This window comes from Fukomys damarensis, unplaced genomic scaffold (assembly GCF_012274545.1).
Source record: "Fukomys damarensis isolate Sample0158 unplaced genomic scaffold, DMR_v1.0_HiC HiC_scaffold_20, whole genome shotgun sequence".
In the NCBI taxonomy this organism is placed as follows: domain Eukaryota; kingdom Metazoa; phylum Chordata; class Mammalia; order Rodentia; family Bathyergidae; genus Fukomys; species Fukomys damarensis.
The window spans coordinates 29997054-30018910 of NW_022900932.1; the positions used below are offsets into that span (position 1 = coordinate 29997054).

Genomic DNA, 21857 nt, shown 5'->3' on the forward strand with positions numbered 1-21857 from the left:
ATCCCTTGCATATGTTAAGAATAATATTTCTAGGGCTGAGTTATGTAGTTCAGTGGCACTGTGCCTGCCTGGCAAGTGCAAGTTCCTGAGTTTGATTTCGGTACAAAAATAAAATAATATTATTTTTTAGGTCTTAGAAGATACTTCTTTAAAAAGGTCCATTTCTTTCAACTTTATTGCTCAATAAAAGTCCTTTTCTCAATTACAGTACAGAACTACTAATTACTCTGGTTTTGCTCTCTCTCTTTCCCTCTCTGTCTCTCTCCTTCCAAATTTTCTTCATATGATCATGTTTATTACTGGAAGTATCTTGGCACCTTCAAATGTTCTTTGATAAATGTGTTGTAATGTTTACAGGACCTTTGAGAAATATGTGTGGATTCAACAGCATTTTAAAAGTTCTTTAATATTTTCTTGGCTTCCATACAGCTCTTACCTCTAAAAGCATTTGTTTCTATGTCCTGCCCCAAAACACACTGTTTTCAATACATATACACATTTATTTTGTGTGCCAACTTCAAATCTACTGAAGTAAGAGGTCCATGACCAATGAACCAGTAAGAATCTCTTATTGCAGTAGAGTTTACAGGTTACCTCTGCGGTGCTTATAAATTAGTTTTAACTGCATTCAAATACTGTGTACATGTGTATTAGTAAATATTTCTGAGTGGGTTTGGCATTACTCTGAGTTAATTGTAATTTTCTGTTTTGAATTATTCAACAATTATTTTTTAGCATAATTTCAGCAATTATGCTTATGACATAACTACTAACCAGTAAGATAACAGCTAATTTGAGTTTGTTATTATTTCCTTTCAGTTATAAGAAAAAAATGAAGCCAAGTGTAGTGGTGCCTACTTGTAATACTAGCACTCTGGGAAGCTGAGACATGAGAATCAAAAGTTCAAACCCAGCCTGGGAAATTTATTGAGACCCTATTTCGAAAAAACAATGCCTAAGATATAACTCAGTACCAATCTCCAGTTCAAGTACCAGTATGGAAGGAAGAGAGGATAGTAACAAACATCAAGAATGGAAGGTTCACAAGACAAGCTACATTTAATCAAGTTGTTATTTATTTGTTTTTAAAAAAATCTTATATAAACTTCCCTGAAATGAAAATTCTACAACTGTTATCCTTTTGTTACTTGCAAATATAGATCTTTATATGAAATCTGGTTTTGAAATCTATGTCAACTCGTAGAATTATAGCAGAAGTTTCAGACCTAGAATGGAACTTAATGTCTCACTCTTCTTCAGCATCCTTCACCAAGGTTTACCAAAGTGCACACCTGGACCAAGTATACCCTATAAAGTGGAGTCACAGTGAAGATGACACCATAGACCAGGCATGTAAGCGACCACAGATGGCACAATTTCCCATTTCTGTATGCTTTCTTCTACATAACATTCATCCAAAACTGCCATCTTAGTGAGAAAAAAAATCATTTATCAAAAATCAAGTGTCTGCTGCTAAAAATTATTTTGTTAAAACCATCTTTCTCCTATAAACCTTCATTCACAAGTCTCATAAAATTATGAATTTGAACTCTGATGTGGTATTCACAGCCCTCATGACCAGGAATGTGCTCAACTGCTCCAACTTTCTCTTCCTTTTATATAAGTTACACTACAGTCACATCAAAACATTCAGCACTGCGCCAAAATATCTTGTGATTTCCTATCAGTGTGCCTCTGTACTTGAAACCATCAGACACTGTGCACTATTTCTAACTATGTCTCTATCCATCCAGTCTTAGCGATGGTAAAGTCAACCCAAATGCTATGCTTTTGTAAGGGCTTCCTATTGCATGTGAATCAATCTGTCTGTCCCTCCACCCCCACTTCCCATGACACTATTCAGTCCCCTAATAGGCTCTACTACATGCGTCCCTGTTATCTAAATATCTGCCATCTCTCCTTACATCTGTAGACCCTCTGATCTGGTGGAAGATATAATGCCAGTTTTTATACCATGCTGAAAATATACTATTTATTGAATTTTAGAATGTAAGCATTAGATAACTCTGACTTTCACTACTGTGACTGATGATCTGCTTCCTCACGTTTTACATGCACTTATTACCTCTTACTCCATACTAAAAACTCCAACGTATAATAGCCCTTTGCCATAATCATCAGCTAGACTCTTAGGCATTTTGTATTTCAGAAATCACCTTCTCAGTTGATATTTTTATGAGCTGACAGTAAGTGAGAAAACATTAATTTTTTGAATACTTGATCTCTGATATTGGCTATAAAATAAACTAGGTGTCCTATCCACAGAGAAATAGTTGTGAGGATTAAAAACAGGGTATAGAATAATACAATGAGTTTATTAGCACAGTGTGTTTGATGTACATAAATGCTAGTTATTATTATTCAGCAATACTAGAATAATGATTATTGTAGTTCTTCTCTGGACACGTTACTTCATCTTACCTCTTTTAGAGATGTCTTACAGGTTTACATATATAATCACCCAGGCCCTCTGTCAACTGTGCCTAAGACTGCATTTGTAACAGCATTGCAGACATATGACATATTATGTAGAGTGACCTTGTACAACCCAAATCCCAGAGCCTCCTCTTATCAACTGGTATAAAGCCCCATATTTCTCCTCCCTGGATTGTCCCATCAAGTGTAAAAAATTTCTTTTTTATGTGGCTTTAGAAAAATTTTATTAGAATGCCTTGTTTATTATATTAGTTTGTATTTTCTAAAAATTCCAATTGGATTGTTAGAATTTTCCTCATATAGAGAAATGTAATTAAGAGAATATAACACATGAATTTTATTTATAGCTCTCCAGAACTTTTTTAATATGTTATTTTATATTTGATATACTTATTTCCCCACATATTTAAGGCATATTAAGAATGTTCATCTATCAGTGTGGTAACTCCTTGGTGAAAACAGGTTCAATCTGCAATTCATGAGAAGATATTTGAAGAGAAAAAGAAGGAATTAAGAGATGTATTCACTTTGACATCATCTCACTATTCTGGAGGGGGCAAGATATTAGAATATTATGACTGCAATATAGTTCTAAAATAAGTAAGTATTCAGTAAGGATTTTAGCATAAATCCTCTGTATCTCTGAAACATACATTGTTCACAGCAGAGCTTCTCCATGATACTTGTGTATCAGAACATGTGGGAAAATAGTTTTAAGCAAAATTTAAAATAAAGTTTTATTTGCTAAAGACTACATCCTCATTGTCATACGAGGGTTCCATTCTATGTGACAAGTCTCTTCTCTCTTTCTGCTTTCAAAATTCTCTTAATCTTTGATTTGTCTTGGTTAAGACCTGTAAGCGGACTAATATTATAGGACACCTATAGTATATTCTTTTCAAATACCTTGAGTCTATGTACCTAGATGCTCCTTTCTCTTTCTTTCCCTCTCTCCCCCTCTTTCTCATTTTCAGCCATCATCATCATTATTATTTTTATTATTATTATTTTGAGACAGGGTTTCACTATGCAATTCAGGCTGGCCTCGAACTCACAGCACTCCTCCTGGCTCAGCCCCCCAAATGCTGGGGCTACAGGTCTCCACTACCACACTTGCATAGTCATTATTTCTTTAAACAAACTCTCTTGTGCATCAAAGTGCTCACTCCTCCTCCCTGCTACCCACTTCCAGTAGTGCTATAATGCATGCATCATTTCTCTTAAATGGTATTTCACAATTCTATAAGCTTTCTTCATTCTTTTTAATTTTCTGACTGGATAATTCTAATGACTTGTCTTCAAATCCACAAATTCATTCTATTTCATCAAATCTGCTGTTAAGGCTCTCTATTATATTTTAAATTTTGTTCACTGCAGTCTTTAGCTCCATAATTTTTTTCCATATTTTATTAGCATATATTAGTGAGGTTATAAAAATTAATGGGATTCATTTTGGCAGACTTGTACATGCACATAACACACATTAATAATTCCGCACCAATTACCTCCCTTGTCTCACCCTAGTTTCTTTTTCTTTTTTAGGGGTGGGGTTTCAAAGTATATGTATTTTGGTCATTATTTTCAGTGATTTCTATTATTTTACTAACTTCTTAGTTCCTATGTTGTTTTCCTTATTACATTGAACTGTTTATCTGTGTTCTCTTGAAGCTCATTGAGCTTTCTTAAAACCATCATTTTTAGCTTTTCGTCAAGCAATTCGTAGATCTCCATTTCTAGGAAGTTACTGAGAAATTATTGTGTTATTTTGCTGGTATCATGTTTTCATTTTTTTTCATGTTTCTTCCAGTTTTGTTTTATTGTTTAATATCTGACTGGCTTTGGAAGATGACTACCTTCATTTGTTCAGCCTGGCTCTCTCAGACTATCTCTATGGATGCATCGATTTCACCTTTTCTATTTCCTCTTGGAAAGTGATTCTTAAGATTGTATACCTTCTCTCCAGCCTGCAAAGCTAGACTTTACACTGAGAACATCCCCTGTGTTTTTTCCCTAAGATGGTAGCCTGAAATGCTCAAGCTCACATATCTTCTCTGAATCCCAAAGAATTGAGCCAACTCACTCCATGTGCTGATGAACTATCTGAAAAGGCTTGCACTTACCACCTGCAGAGTATGTGTGATGGGGGTGGGGGTTGCCACCAGAAGGAAGATGGAGGAAGTATTTGGAGCTTGGGAGCACCATGGGCCAGCTAGGCGTGTCCTCAGGCAAGGCTTCCCATTCAGCTCTTCCTGACAGAGTACAGGAATTGGTTCAGGCATTTATGTGACTCTTTGTTGAATCCCAAGCCCTGATGATTGAGGAGTCTTAACCTCCTTCTCTTCTAGCATCTTGCAACCACTCAACCACGCTGATTCTCCTGGTATTCCAGTTGGAGCCAAGAAAAGAGTGGGTCTCTCCAGAAATACTCTGCACAGCTTGGAGAAGCAAGGGGCTTACTTACTATGCTCTCATTTTCCCTTGGATAGAAACTGAGAGCAAATGGGGTATCTCCTGGTACTGAGCTGTGCTACTTTATCAGAAATGCAATATGGCTAAAGTAAAACTGATCTCATGCTTATGGGTGTTCTTGGACTTTCTGCTACAGAGGTAGGATGGAACTTCTCCACTGCACTTCCAGACTCCTACAAAGGTCCTTCTATCCATGTGTGTTTTTAAAGTTGGTGCTTCTGCAAGAATTAATTAATTAATTAGTCTTCTATCTTGCTGACATCACTCTTGGTGAACCTTTATTGTTGAAAAGCTAGCCCCTTAACTAGCCCCTTCAGTTGATAGTTCTGAGATGATTAAATTTTTATTATGAATTATTTCACTGATAGAAATGTATTTATGCTAAGGAAATGAAACATTTTCCTATATCCACCTCCAATTATTCTCTTTACTCCATTTCAAGGGGAACAAAAGAAAACAAATAATGCACATGAAGTTACTATTTTAATATATTTTTTCTATACATCATGTTTCAAGTTTTCTGCCTTCTAGTGGCCATGCCCATCCCCTTTGTCCCTACCCCACGGCACTATATCTAAGACTAGCTATGTCCTTAATCTGGTTCACAGAATGCTTGTTGGTATATAATGTAGTAAAAACCACCTCTGCAACTACCAGATACTAAGCAGCAATATAACTGAAGAACAATACCATGATCTTGCCAGAAACCATCAAGACTTTCGAACCAGCAGGAGGCAGCTTCAGGGGGTGACTAAAAATTGAACTGAGCCAAAGGGAGTATTTCTGTGCTGCTTCCAGTAACACAATACATATTCTAATATGACTGCAGACTGGAAATATTTCATATGTCCTTACAGACTAATTTTATTGTGTGCCTGGAAAAGAGAGGATATCTTGATTCACTGGCAGCTTTCAACAGACTTACCCCTCCTAGTAACACCTGCTTGTGTTGATTAAATTTTAATAGGACTTTTTTTAAACAGTATGAGTTATGGAGAAATACAACTAGCATCAGCTTTTCTAATTTGATTACTAATATGTACACAGCATATATTAGAGCAAGAAAAAGTCTTTTTTCCCCTGAGTCCTTATCTTATAAAATTTTACTTAGAAAAAAATGTTAAGATTACCTTATTTATGATTAATCTATCCAGCGTTGTTGCCAAGATGGTTTCTAATGTAAAATATCAATGGGATTCTGATATCTTTGAAAGGGTACATGTTTCATGATTCATACTGTAGTTTATTATGTGTAACCTCATTAATGTGAAGCTCATTAATTCACAGTGTGAATGGCTTGGCTGGTTTTGGCTTCACCTATGACAAAAATGTTTAATAAGTAAATAAATGTAAATAAAAATATTTGGACAAGAACAATCCTATTCAAACACCATCAGGTTCTGTGGGATATCAATTTTTTCACATTGAAATCACATGTCACCTATAAAGTCATAGTAAGAAATCATTAAACTGGTCCCTCAAAGAAAACTGGTCCATTTTTTGGTTATATAATTCAAAAGCAAGAAAAAAATCTTCTAAGACAAGCTCTTGGACTCAAATATTTTCCTAGTTGACACTGATACTACCTAACATATTTATTTTTTACACACACTTTCAATTATTCCAAGATAGGCTGATGAATTTAGCTTTGTTTTTCCTTCTCCATTCGAGTGTCCTTGAATTTCAGCTCACCAGTTTTATGTTTTATCTCTATTAGGTTAGAATTAAAGAAAATTAAAAGCAAAATCTGATGCCAAATTCTTCCTATTCTTGGAGGATGAAAGAGGGAAAGGTACAGCCCGGAACACATATTTAAGAAAGGAAATTACTGATCAATTTCAGGTCTCTGTTTCTCTTTTTCTGGCTCTGGACTGGGTTTTATGCTTACTCAGATATTTTTCCTGCTATATCAGCATATACATGTGCCACCTTCTTCATTTACAGTCTGAATATACAAAATGAATTCTTAAAGATCCCCAAAGAACTATGTTTCTGGTAATTTACTGCCAATAGCAGCTCTCTGTTTCACCGCATGTCTAATTAAGCATTCAAAAGCCTGATGTAGGCAATTGGTTAACATCAAAGTCATATAGGTATGATTCTGGGATCTACTGATATGCTCTGTCTTTTCACTCATAAAATGGTTTCAATAGTGCCTATTTCATAGTAAGTGCTTAGTAAACATTGCCATGTGCTACTTGAGAGCCCCAAAATAGCACTAAACTGACTGTAATTTTATAAACTTTAAGTCTGTATTTGGTATCCCTCTTGGTCTTTTTTCCTGTCTTCTCTGCCTCTGCCCTTAGAAGTACCCTTTTTGGCATGCTCCTTTTCTTCCATGCCTGAAGCATCTACTCACATAACTTTACCCAATATTCCACTGCTTACCAATTTTAGTTTCCCAGGTTTGGCTCCCCTTCTGAGCTTCCCAACTACAGTTCCAGGCACCTAATAAATAACTCTTCACTACTCTCATGTTCTTCAATGTCAATATGCCAGATCAAAAATTCATTACTCCTCTATTCTTTTCAGAGAAATGAAGATCTCCATTGTTTAGAAAAGCATCTTGCTTGTTGAACAGGCCATCCAAAGGCTAACAGAATACCAGCATGGACCTCATCCTGTTTCGATTGCAAACACTACTCTGTACTCAGAGCTAAACTCTAGAACCTCTCCTTTGCATGGCACTCCTACTCAGCAGTCCTAGCCAGTATGGCAGGACCATGATTTGGAGTCACCATAGTATTTTTCTTTGAGTAATTCCAAATTTTATTGGGTCCACTGATATTTCAGAACACTTTTTTCCTTCCATCCAAGCCATATTTAACTTTACATATAGGATGTCATCTTGGAAACAGCTCAGGGCTATACTCATATTTCAAAATCACTTTTAAAAACTAACCAACCCATACTGTCAGTTACACTGACTACCATCTCAATAGCATTCTAAAAGACAAGATAAAATATATGTTGAACAATCATTTTCCCCAAAGTCTTCAATATTTTAAAAATAACTATTTGATCTTTTCAATTTATTATTAGAAGACTATACTTTTTTCTCCCTGGTAAAGATAGTCAAGCTTGTGCAAGTTGTGAGTATCTGACAGAATGACACCTAGATATAAGAAAGGAAATCTTGTTATGTTAAAAATTCAAAGCTCAGGGCCAGGGATTTAGCTCAGTGGTGCCTGCTTTGCAAGCATAGGTCTGGAGTTCAATTCACGGTACAAAAAAAAAAAAAAAATCAAAAATCAAAACAACGGCTTTCCCTGTGTTTCCCTATTAACAAATGTAACAGCTCACAGAGCTTTGAAACAAACATAAGAGAGGTGGCTCCACTTTATATTGAGCACTTACGCCCTTTAGATAGATAAGACTTCCTATTACATTGAGTTTAACAAAAATATGACAATTTTCTCTGGCAACACTTAGTACACTGAACATCCTGTGTGTAATGAAGGTATCACTTGAGTATTGTAATGCACTTACTTGTAAGGCTGATCTGGAATGAGATTATCCCTTTTTTAGGTTTCCAAAATATGATGACACAAGTTTGGTCAATGGCTATTTGCTTCCATTTCACAAGGAAAACTTACATCAATTGCCAGGTAAACTTTTGAAAAGTGTGTGTATAGAAACTTAATGTTACATCTGCCACTTGCATTGAAATGGTCCATTATAACAATTAATCCACTCATGTAACCAAACAAGCTGAACATTACCTGTATGCAGAAGTTATCAGCATAATCCCCAGAGTTTGTAAAAACAAAGGCCAGCCATTTATAACCTACTCCTCTTCCCTTTACCAGAAGAACACAGAAGCAAAAGAAAACAGAAAACTGACTGCATTTTGGTCAGTTACTATTAGACTGTGCATCATGTAAAACTATACAGATCTTGACTTTGGCACTTGCACTATATACTTTATATAATATTTTACTTATTCAGCAAACCTGACCACTATATTCTCCCATATTTCATAGATATTCCCATCAAGCTTGGCTGCAAATCAGTTCTCAATGTCTGACTGTATTTCCTCATTTTGATGGCACTTCTTACACTCTCTTGCTTTATTCTTTCATTATTTTTGCTTTTTTATTCTTACGTGTTATTTAGCTTTCACTTACTTGGCCTTGATTTGATCAGATCTGTGAGTTTTCTGAACCCAAATTTCTATTAGAAAGGAGGAACTAATCAATAAAAGACTGGGTACTGAGTATGTGCAAAACTTCTCCAATGTATAGCTACAACAAAGTTTTCTGGGGAAACTAGCATTAAGAGGGAAAGTGATGCAAAGTCAGTAAGAACAGTATTTGAAAGGGCTTTTGGTTTCAAATGGAATCCTGAACTCACATCCAGAAAACAAAGCTGATTTATACAATGGGACCTATTTTAGGTTGCAGTTCTTTCCTGCTGGAAATGTTTCTTAAAAATTATTTTTCTAGAAAAACTCACTGCAAAAGTGGTGCCTGTATTTGTGACTAATAAGAATTTTAAAATTCCCCAGCTCTTGATGTGTTTATAAAGAGGACTGCATAGATACTCCTTCTAGATGATGGCATAGAGCCAAAGTCTCCAATACAAATACTTATTTTGCAGTCCCCTCCTAGAAAAGCAACCCAACTACCACCGTCATTTACTTATTTATTTTTCTCACAGAAGCTCAAGCAATAAGCAGCTTGAACTATTTGTTTGCTACTGTAGTCATCTCATTTCTACAATCCTTATCTCGAGACAAACTCCTTTTCCTGTTGTATTATAACACTCAAGCACATACATATTTCTACTTTTTTAAAGTTATTTTACCAAAAGAAATAAAGGAGATAGATAGAGCTAATCAACAAGTGGGAAAACACAATAAACCATCTCTGAAAATCCAGTTTGATGAACATCTCTGAGGTTTCTTTTAAAGGGAAATTCAGACCAATGCAGCACAAAGCTTTTCACTCACTCACTGTTAGTGTTTCTTATGTAGTGGATAAACCTTGCACACTGCCTTCTTCCATAGGTTTCCTCTTCTCTGAACCAGGAAAAAAAAACCCTAACTTTCTTCCCAGCCTCAACCTTCTTTTGCTATAGACAGCTGGCATGAAGTACTCTCTACCTGACTACAAACTTAGTCTCCTCATAAATTCCTTGAGGAAAGGTTTTACATCTCTTTTAAAAGTGAAGAAGACTTTGGAAGAATAAAACAACCTTTGACTTTTCAGAAGACAACCAAAGGAAGGCTGTTATTTTTCTGGTACCATCAAATATTTATTTATATCGCCCATAACTAATAGAAATGATAAGCAAAGAGAGTTGGAGGTATTTTCAATGGAGAGCAACACATTTGTATGGACCATATTCTCTGGGGTTCTCTGAGTCTGACTTTTGGTTGCATTTGAAATAATTTCTTTAAGTTTTAGACAAGTAAAAGTAAAGTAAAATAAGTGTTGTTTGTAGACACGCAAATAAATTGTCCCTTGGAGGTTCAATTTATTTCCCTTCCCCCTCCTCTTAGAAAAGCCAGTTTCAGACCCACTGTAAATTCATCTCACATTTATAAGTTTGTGCTTTTCCTTTCAAAGGTTATGACATTTATCTGGCTCTCTCATGAGTAATAAGACAAACAAAATCTTTAACGTGTGGTGATTTTCTATCTTTATGACAGTCATAACTTGCCATATTCTTAAAAATTATCACTTAAAACTAGGATAAATAATTCCCAAAGCTATTGGTAAGGACAATTTAAGTCCTGTTACAACAAATTCAAAAAAATATTTTTTGGCTAACAGAAATTTCTCTGTTCTGAATATTAGTTAAGTAAATGGTTTAGAAAGTCTACTCTATGGTCTTTGGTGGTGATGTATTTACTGTGGTGGGATTTCACCTGGAATGTACATGTGAACCTCTCTGTGGAAGGCATATGATTGAACAAGAAGCAAAATCATTAGGTAGACCTACACTAAAATCTGGAAAACAGTGGAGATTGCCACCGGGGACTGAGCAATCTCCTGCATGCATGGTATTTATAGTAATTTAACACCCTTGATGGGATTGGGTTACTTGAGAACATCATTCCCATTCTTAGACCTGGCAACAACCAGGCTTCTTTTAACACCATTCTTTTTCCACAGTATACAAATTCACAGTGTAGTTACTATCAAGCCCAAAACAGAGCTAAGAATATGTCTGCTTGAAAGTGCTTATGGAAAACAGCTAATATCACATCACATTTAAAATGACCACAGCCCTCTCCAAAAGTGACAGCTTTTTCTCACTCTTCTTCCCTTTTTCTTGAGAAAATATAATTTCTAGATCTCGCAGAACAAAAGATCAACACTGAGTTTCTTTAACACCCTAGAAAAAGAGTAAACAGAAAGCATTGTTTTAACAACAAAATAACAATCTAGTAATCTCATCTTTTCTGGCATTCATCTGTAATTTAGCAAAGAATGTTTTATGGCACTGTTCAAATATATATAGCATAGACACAAAGGAGTTCATATTAATGAATCCAAAATTCTTCTCCAAAATTCCTGTCCCCCAGAAAAACAATGTTGCTTCCCTAAAAATTTTTCAAAGATTTTAAGTTTTATAGATCTTTCATGTATATAATGAAATATAGCTACAGTTCTCTAAACAATTTAGTGGCCAAAACTAGTGTCCTTAGAATGTACATTAGGCCTTAAGCAATTGGCCTGCTTTATAAAAGTAGTATCATGGCAGAAAATGCTCAGATTTTATTAATTTTAATTTCAGTTTCCTTCTTCTGATCAGACTTTACAAAATTTGTTTTTATTCCCAAAAGCAACAGAGATATTTAACAAGTAAAAAGAAAAGGCTTAGTCCCATCCGTTTTGTTATCTTGGATCTGTAAATGACGCGAAGACATGGCTGATTCAATATTTTTGAAGCTTGAAAACTTTTGGAAATGATTGTAGGTTTGAAGTGGAATCTAGTCCCACAGTTTGGTTATTAGGACTAATCCTGTATTGGTAAATGGGGGATAAGAAGAACAATGACTGCCTTTATGTCACAGCCCCAGCAAGGGAGGGAGAAATCCAGATGAAGTGTGTGTCAGATACTACTCTATCATCAAATATCATGTTTGTGGTAGCAATATAACTGCTTCTCCCACTACTAATTCAGCAAAATTAACAGAACTGTCAATGTAGTAAGGGAGGATAGCATTAGAAATCATCTAGCAATCTTTATGCAACCTTTCTTTGTGGCAAAGTTCTCTTATACAGTATCATATAGATTAGAGTATGTGGCATGTACTAAACATACATTTAAGGACTACAGATCTATGAACAGGTTATAGACTCTAAACATTTTAATGAATTAGCTACGTAAAATAATGCAATATGTTTTCCAAAAACTAAAAGCCTTTAATAGCTCTGGCCCTACGTCTGGCTAACAAAAGCTTAAAATCAATAGAAAGACTTAAAAACTAGGCAAACAAATTTTTTAAATAGTAGAGGAAAAGTACTGCAAATGAATAAATGTCAGTATGTTCTGTCATCCACAGAATGGCTTTAGAAACTGAACACCATTTGTAAGGCTGCTTCCTGAGCACTGTTTCTGAGATATGGAATGGAAGATTCCCTCTGTTCTTCCCTGTGTTGCTGACTTCCAAGAACCTCAAACCTTTTGCTGTGACAGCAAGAATAGCCTTTGATTGAAGGCTAGTTGTACACAGCTGATCAGAGTTGGAAGTTTCAGGCATTAGGACAGATGGCATGAATATTTATGAAACTCTGGTTTGATAAACTTTACCCCAAAGCAACCTAAACATACCAAAAAATCACTATAGGAAATCACATCTTGACCCCAGCCCTGCTATGCTCTTTATTCTTTATCTCAGAATACCTAAGTCACTGTTACCTAGTGAAGTCACAAGGTGTATGGAGTTAAGAAAAGACTTTTCTGTCCATCTTTGTAGTTTCTTCTGAAGGAACTAGAACCACAGTCAGAAGCCCTAAATATGAGTCCTCCTTACCATCCATGTACTGATCATAAGCTCCACTGTGGTATGAACTCTGGTATTTATTTTTGGAGCCTTAATGTATAACTCAATGCCTGCTGCACAGAGGTAGTTTAATGTTTGTCACACTTCTCACTTTCAACATCTAAACCAGCAATTCATCTTCCAACAGAAACATAGATACATAATAATTGGGCAATTGAACTGGTATTATACATAACCATCATGTCCAACACCTTTCTTACAGAAAATGTGTCATGATTTCAAAGAACTTATTGAAAGCTGTATTTCACAGTTAAGAAATATCCACATACTCATGAGCAAATACAAATCCACAGAACCAATATGCGAGACATGTTAATATTCAACAAGGAAGCTGATTCCATGCCTGGGTCATAGGCTTGGTCTCAATTATTTTATATATGCCCCTTGTACATTCTAAAGTGATTTATCTGGTTTGGGTACAAATCATATTTGGCATTGTGTATTTTAATGGCATATGTTTATTTCTATACATGATAACAAGAAATATTCTGTGACAGCAATTAAGTTAAATCACCTAGATAATAACTAAATTTTTTTTGTAAGAACCTATTAATAGTCTTTGAAAACACTATGCAAGCATTTCTAACTGTGAACTGTGATGCTGCTGAAATCCAACAGCAAAGGATAGCCTATTTCCTGCATCTATTAAAGTCCCTGTGTTTCAGACAACTTAAGAGGTTAAAAAGTGAAGAGAGATCCATTATAAAAGGTATCTTGATGTAGTCAAAGTATTACATTTGAATTATTTGCTCAAATATACTTTTGTTCAGTATTTTAAAAAGCTGCCTTTCTCCTCAGAGGAATGAACCAACTTTGTATCATTGCAACTGTTCTGCAGAACATTCTAACCAAAATCCTAGAGGGTGCTGAAGTCCCAGGGGAGGTCTGGAGGCCAAGACCCTCTGCAAGGAGCCCAAGTGTATGGCAAGCATCTAGAGCAAGCCCAGGCAAGAGGAAGCACATCAACAGGACTCCTGGGTGTCCTGCTAGAGTGGAAAGGCAGGTAAACTAAGTAACTAAGTCCTGAATATAATATCAACCTTAAAAGTCAACAAAATGTTCATGAAAAATTGTGGGAGGTACAGGCTAGTAACTCTTAATGTTACCCTGCACCGCCCCCAACAAAGCCACAAAACAGCAAGTTTAATTTCACACAGGAATGCTGTGGTTTCTCCAGTAAGTAGCAATCTACTTATTTGGGAAAAGCAAAAAGAAAAGCAAAGGGAAGCCTTTCCACTTGGCCTTTAAATGACAAGAGCTACTGGTTTCGAAGATATGAATGGGAACTTAAAAAAATAAAATCTTGATGATGCAGGAATAGATCAGCTCGAAAAGAGAAATGTTTTTGAAAGGAAAAAACACAAAACTACTATACACAAGTGAATATGGAACAAACAGAGGCATGATAATCAAAGAGCAAGGAGAGGCAAACAAGAAGAAGCAAATCAAGACAAGGGAAGAAAATAAATCCAGAGGAAATGGAAAATGCAAGTCTTGTGAAAATAGACATAGACGAGAAGGGTTCATGAGTACTGCAGGGGAAAGTGAAATCATCTCACAGTGAAAACAGCAGATCTGAAAGTTGACTAATTACCAAGTAGTGGAAAATGCCCACAAGCAGGTGCGGCTGAAGCAGGGAAGCCACGGCTATTAACTCACAGCAGCCTAAGCCAGGCTCAACTGCTCTTGGAGATATTTTTTCACAACCCAACTTAAATTCCAGAATGTCATTTAATATACCAAAACATTTATAAGTAACAAAGATACATACAATATATATTCTTCAAGGACATACTTCTGCAACATCATTTCAAACCCAAGATGTTTCTTCACATACCCTTTTAGAATTTAGGTTTTCCAGCACAGCACAATTTTTCAAGACGGTCTCAGACAGAAAATCCCTAATGCATAAAGTTTTGCATGCTAGGGCCCAGTGAATTACCATTCAGGAAATAATTTACCAAAGGTATTGTAATGTAAAACTGAACCAAATGTAAAACAGAATTACATGAAGAGCCAAGAACTTAGCTAGTTGTCCACAGGGGAACCAGCTTTTCTCAGTTTATAATCTGGCAGGCTTAACTGAATTTGGGACCAAGGAAGCTCCAGGACTTTCCCCAAAGATTGGCAAAAGCAGAACAGTACTACAGAAGACAGAAAGCAAGACAGACACTTAATATGGTGCCCTGGAAATTAAAAGGAGGAGTCAAGCAAATCAAAAATGGTGAGACTAAAATAAGGGTATATGTTCACCTCCTTCCATTTACACTGGTCTAAACAAAACAGTCACCTAACTCAAAACAATTCCATGAAAACAAAAACAGAAAAATCCTGTAATTTGGATACAGTTGAATGATTTTCAAAATTTTCAGAATCAGGCTTCCATTCACCAAGTTTCAGTTTACAAAGAAAGTTTAAGAGAAAGCAGATGTAACCTAAAATATAATGACTGCAATACACACTGTAATTCATCTGGTATTAGAAACAATAAACCTCAGTCTGTAGGGGACTTGTTTGCAATCTTGATCTGCTTAAGGCTAAGTAAGGATAGTATAAAAGATGCTACAAAAACAGCACTTTCACATTCAAAGTCCCTTTTGAGAGACCCCTCCTGCTTGGGCTCCCCGAGGAGGACCACCCACCCCAGACGTGAGATGTTCCTTCTGCTCCCCACAGTGTGCGACATGTCTCGAGCAGAGGCTGCCAACTCTGGAAGGTTGCAAAGAAATCAGAATAGAACTGTGAGAGATTATGGACTTCTATCCAAGAGGAAACGCCTACTTCAAAACAGATGTGTTATTTTTTTTAATAACTTTCAACCAAAGGCACTTTAATCCCCTGAGAGGAACTTTTGCAGACCCTCCCATTTTCAGGTTTAAGATTATCCCATTTGCTGATGGAATTTACTAGATTTATTCAGTCTTTAAGTACTATTCAATGGAATAAAAAATGTCTCTTACTTTCAATAAAAATAAGCACTTCCTCTCAAAGTTATTCACTCTAAATTCCCAATGCACTATTCTTGGTCAGACAAGGGGTGTGAGGAGACAAGAGGGTTTTGTTTTTTTTTTAAAGCAACATTATCCACAGCTATTTCATAGCTGTAAGTGAACACTGCTTCATCTGGCAGGAGAATAAAAAGGAAGAAAAACTAGTTCTCAGGAACTGATTTTCACACTGCTATTTTTAGATTTTTAGTGTTGAATTTAGTTTTCTTCTACATCTAATACTCCAAATTAGCTTGGTGACAGATAAAAGAAACAAAAATTAAGTTCCATTAAATAATGAGTATACAGAGATATCTACTACTGCACTGTCAATTTTAATAAAACAAAAGAAAAAAAGACAAAAATAGAGGAGGAAAGAAAATGATAGAAAAAAGAAAAGGAAATGAATGGGAAGGGCAAAGTATCAGAAGTCTTTGCAACATATTAAGATGTATTGCAAAGTTTAAGAGACAAATGGAGAACCAAAATTCCATAACAATAAGAAAGCAAGGGAAAGAAAAGTGTACTGTATACTTTGTGTGTGTTTTCCAAGATGGTTAATAAGAGAATTCATATCACAAATCTGTGACAGATTATTCCGAAATTAATGCTGCAAAAATTGACTCATTTGACAGACATAAAATTAGATCCCTAACTCCCACTGTATACAATACATTCCGGATGGATGGAAGGCCTACAGAAGAAAGGTAAAATAAATTAGGGGGAATAAAAAACTATGATAGCTTTGAGGAACTGGCTGGGGGAAGAGTGCCAGAGGTGGTTGCCTCTGAGCAGGAAAGGCGAAGTGGAGCACCACACTGCCCCTAAACCTTTCCACTTTTTCCAGACTGCTCAGCTAGCTATTCACTATCATCCTGCCACCACCTGTGTCGAGTGCAGAGAAAGTGGACACAAAGCCTTCTAGAGCAAGGACCTGGTCGCTGCCACATGTATCATTAGTCTGTGGAACCACCCCTAAATCACTGACCTCCACAAAGACAAGGTTGCCTTCACCTGCTTTTAAAAGGTGACTGGGCTTTCTGTTCTTCACTGCTGTGTGTGAAAGTGCATGAAGTAACTATTATATCTTCACAGTTGCAAAACAATGCCAGACACTGTTTTTTAAAATGTCCCTCAATATATAGGACTAGTGTATTCTCAGAAAGCATCAAACCTAATTCTATAATTAATAGTGCCCTTAAGATGTTCAATGGAGGACATGGACAACAGAGAAAAATTTTGCAAGACAAGAAAAGTCCAGGAGCCAACAAGGGTAAAGATGCTAGGGGAAATTTGTGCTTTTTTTCCATCATCCACTGTCAAGGTCCTGCTCAAATGCTGCTAATCAGTGTCTGATAGAATTCAGAGAGGACCCAGCCTTGGCCAGAGGTAGGAAGAACTGAGAAAGTCCTGACTGTACAATTGTGCCTGAAACTCAGATATTTCCAATAAGGCCTTTCACAAACAGATACCTGAACTCTTAAAGCTGGGCATATCTGACATCAGAACACTGCAAATATTTTAAATGCAACCAATGCAAGCTGAGTTTTAAAAATCTAAGTTTTTGTGTTCAAATAACAATTCCATAACAGTGAAACGTTATATCAGAGGCCTTTTATATTTTCTTAGATCACTGAGGAATACTTTAGACTTGTGACTATAATTAAAATGGATGTTTTTTTGTTTTTGTATTTTCTATCTTAGCTGAAGAGATATAAAAGAAAAAAATGAACACAACATTCAATTCTACATCCAAAAGGAAAGGCGCAAAGAGCTCACATTAAATCATGGGGAAAGATAATGCAGAAAAGTTTACAACAGTTTCCATCTTAACAGTTTTCTAGAAAAAATAAATGCACCCTATAGGCTTGTTGCAGGATAGTCTTAATTCTCAAATGCATTCGGTCACCTAAAAATACTGAGCCTATGGTTTTGGTTTTGAACATATGTGTGATTGGCTATCTGATTTAGACACTTTATAAAACAAAGGAATGAAATTGAACTTTGTTCCTCATAAAATCCAAAGTTTTCATGATTCAACAAAAGAAAATTATAATATAAGTGAGGAATATGTTCAAACTTGCAGTAAGCAGCAGTTGCTTTTGGGCTAAATTATTTCCTGGGCCTTGAATTATTCTCTAACAGTACTGATTAGTATCTGATTTGAATTACAATTATGTACTATTTACCAGTAACATCTCAAAATTGATAGCACCCTAGGCTGTTTGACATACTAGAATCACCATGAAAAGACATGAAGAAAATGGTTGTCATCAATGTTTCAGCAACTATACCATTTTTGTTAGAACCGCTTTACTATTATAGAAATAAAGATTTCAGAATAAGTTAAAGGTGTGGGGATTTTAAAATATGAAAGGAAAAAGTAAAACCACGTTCAGCACATGCAGGCTGTGACCCTTTTTGGCTTTCCTGAACTAGGAACAATTCCTGGAACCCTGAGGGCCTTGTGGTACTCCTACGGTTACTGATTTGGCTGTGTGCATCTTCCATTTCTAAAATATTCAACCAGCCCTGTGATTAATGATTTAATCTCCAAAGAGGTTTTACTTTTCATAAAATATTAACATTTCTTTTTAGAGGAAAAAAGCAGAAAGCAAAAGCTTTGTCTTACTCCATTCTCTGCTGCTCTAACAGAATACCAGGGACAGGGTAATCTATAGGAAAATAAATTTATTCCTGACCATCTGGAGGCAAGTGAAACATCATGTAGTAAGAGCCTACTTGTTGCACCAAAACATAATGGAGGGCAGATGTCGTGAGCAACAAAGAACACAAGAGAACATGCCTGAGAGTGAGCCTGCCTGTTTAAAAGACACTCCTGTAAAAACTAACCTACTCCTTCAGTAGCAGTATTGTCCACGGATGAGGCTCATGACCTAATCATCTCTTAAATAACCATCGGTCAATACTGTCACAGTGGCAAACTTCAACATTAGTTGTAGGGGTGGTGCAAACCACAGCAAGACTTTGCCAAGGAAGAACACAAACGTGATATAGGAATCAGCTATGTTCAGTGAGAGCCCTTCATGTCAGAAGGGTTTCTGAAAGAGGTAAAACTGATTTCAATTAAAAACTGGATTTTCCAAAGGTGAGGGACACCTGGGAAGTAATAACAGCTGGATGGTAATGGTAACTGTGATCTAGATGCAAGGCATTTCATTTCAAAATTCTTTTACCCAATCAAATTTATGGACAGAGTATAATATATAATATCTAGTATGGGTAATGTTTATAACCTTTTTAAGATCCACATTTCAACACTCATTAATCGGTGACGTCTTAGAACTGACAGCCACCACAGCTGCTATCTTGTGGCAGTCAGGCCACAGTCCCTTGTATGTGCACACACTTGACACAGAGTGTGTCAAAACAAATATCAAAGAATTCTTATGAATGTTAAATAATTCCAAATGACCAAAAAGCACCATGTCATAGTTTAAATTACGTTTTTCTTCTTTAGTGCTATTTGTTTCTAACAACTGATGAAATTTTAGACTGCACAAAACAGTAAATAAGTCAGTACTTGCCATAACTAGAGAATTAAATTGCCCAAGAAACTGAGTATAAAGCTTTCCCACTGGCCATGCAGGCCTCACACAACAGAATACCCACTCCTCTGACCAAGCTACTCTCTCACTAGCTACTTTCCTTGCTGTAAGTAATGAACCACTCATCATGGCCAGCCTTTCCTGTACCTACGTGCCTTCATGTTTGCGCATACACTCTGAGGACTCATTATCCTTGCACTGTTCTAGATTTGATTTCAAAGCCTTTTCTGAAATCTCTGTATCTAGATACGATTATTACTCCCACACTATAAAACACTCCACATGACCTATCTATAGAATCCACACTTGAAAAGTTACATGCTAAAGAACTGACATTGGAATTTAGCTTGTAACCCTAAGTTTGATTAGTATACATCATGTTTTCATTTCTGATTACTTTTAACTTGAGGTAACATTAAAACTTTACACAAATCCCAAATTTCAAGTACTGGCTTCCTAGTTCCTTAGACATCTGAGTTTGCAATCCTTGCTTTGTCCAGCTTAAGGACTGGATAACTCTTTATAGCAGGAATTTTATCTAATGCATTTTTATAGACCTATAGTAGGTATTTTAGAAACACAGGTTGAAAATATATACTTTTAAAATCTATTATAGTAACATTATAGTTTGAGTGGATGCTTTATAAAAGTTACATTTGAACAATTACACTAAAATTAATTGGATGCTACCTTTTGAATGTGTTCTCCAAATTTCATGTGTTGAAAACTTAATCTCCAAATTCACATATTGAAGGTATTTGGAGGTGGGGCCTTGGAAGGTAAGTAGGATTAGGTAAAATCATGAAGGTGGGCCTCCATCATGGGACCGCTGGCTTTACAGGAAGGGTACACATGAGCTGACCTGATTGCTCTGACTTGTCAAATAATGTTGCAGCAAGAAGATGAGCATTAGATGCCAACACCAGTTGTCAGAACCAGGAGCCAAATAATTACTTTGTAAGTTACCCAGACTCAGGCATTTTGTTAGAGCAATATAAAACACATTAAGACAACAAAAACTTACTCTATATAACAAAAAATGTGGTGAATTTTGTTAATTATACTTATTGTTTTTGCTCATTTGTTTTTGCTATACATTCAGACTCAAAGGAGGAGACATGCCAAATATCAGTGGAGGATTTAGCAGAATTTCTACAAAAATAATAACTACATGCTTTGCAGAAACAGAGTAATGCATGATATAAATGGTTTTGGCATCCAGTAGAATTCATACTTAACCCTAGAGTATAATAGAAAACCAATATGACTTTAACAACCTTTCTGTTCTTCTCTAAATCAAACTGAGCAGTACCAGCACCTACTGAATAATGTGGACTTGAGATACAAAGAAAAAACAAAAAAGCTTATGTTTAGAAATGATTTCTTTGGAATTTTTCCCTGCATAAATAGCCCTGAATATTAAGTATTTACTTTAACCAAATTTTTATTTAGGGAGACTGCCCTCATCTAGTTTAGAGACCTACGAGGCTATTGTAGAGATTTTTAAAATCTCTACAAGTGGAAGAACCTCTAACAATTACATAGGGTAGTGGTTTTTGAATGTGCTTCCCAAAGCACCAGTAGCAGCTTCACTAGGAAGGTTGTTGGAAAGGAGAATTCTCAGGCCCACTAAATCAGACACAACAAGGGTGGGACAAATTCCCCACGTGATTCTGATGCACGCTTACATTTAAGAGGCACTAACAGAAGATCATTCCCTACATGTACCAGAGAAACTAAGAACCTTTCCAAGGCTCTTCAGCCAAAAAGAGCCCAAATGGAGCTAAAACACAGGTTTCCTGTTTCCCAATCAAATACTCCTCTACCATGCCAAAACAAATTTATACTTGCCGACCTATATCATCATATAATTCCAGTCCATGTGAAAAAGCTCAGAGAAAACAGTATTGGGTTAAGGTATTTTCATACCTTTCCTTACTCCCCTTTTTAAAATCTGAACTTCACAGAGATTAAGATGCTTAGAAGTAACCAATTTATTTCTCAAGATATTATTAGTGTAACTTGGGCTTAAATCTCAATATGTTATCAACCTACAGCACATATTAGACTTTACGCTATACATTTATCTCTTTGTTATCTGTCTGCTCTACTGAGGCAAGGATTCTGTCTTCTTTCTTCTATATCCAGTGTCTAGAAAAGTGGTTGTGAATCTACGGCACAGGTGTTGTTTTTTCTTTTAAGGCAAAAGATGCAATGATTCTTCTACTAAAATCTCGGTATTCAGGTTTAATTGCAGTGTTGCCACTCTGCAGTAAGTAAGTGGGCTCTGGCCTGCAGTCTGGGCACTTGTCTCTAGAAGGCCATCACTGGCCTAAGAGCATTGACTGACACATGGGA

The 21857-nt window shown here is 36.1% G+C and overlaps 1 protein-coding gene across 7 annotated transcripts in view; it reads right to left on the reverse strand.

The window, feature by feature from the left end:
• The window catches only part of Bicc1 (BicC family RNA binding protein 1), a 294638-nt gene that overhangs the window by 50184 nt on the left and 222597 nt on the right, over positions 1-21857 (reverse strand). The window contains exon 1 of one of the 7 annotated variants that reach the window (XM_010603187.3): positions 14781-14815. The exons of the other annotated variants lie outside the window; for them this stretch is intronic. The gene's annotated coding sequence lies outside the window, so the exon portion shown is untranslated. Of the gene's footprint in view, positions 1-14780; positions 14816-21857 lie in introns of those variants that run through there. 7 annotated transcript variants of the gene reach the window in all.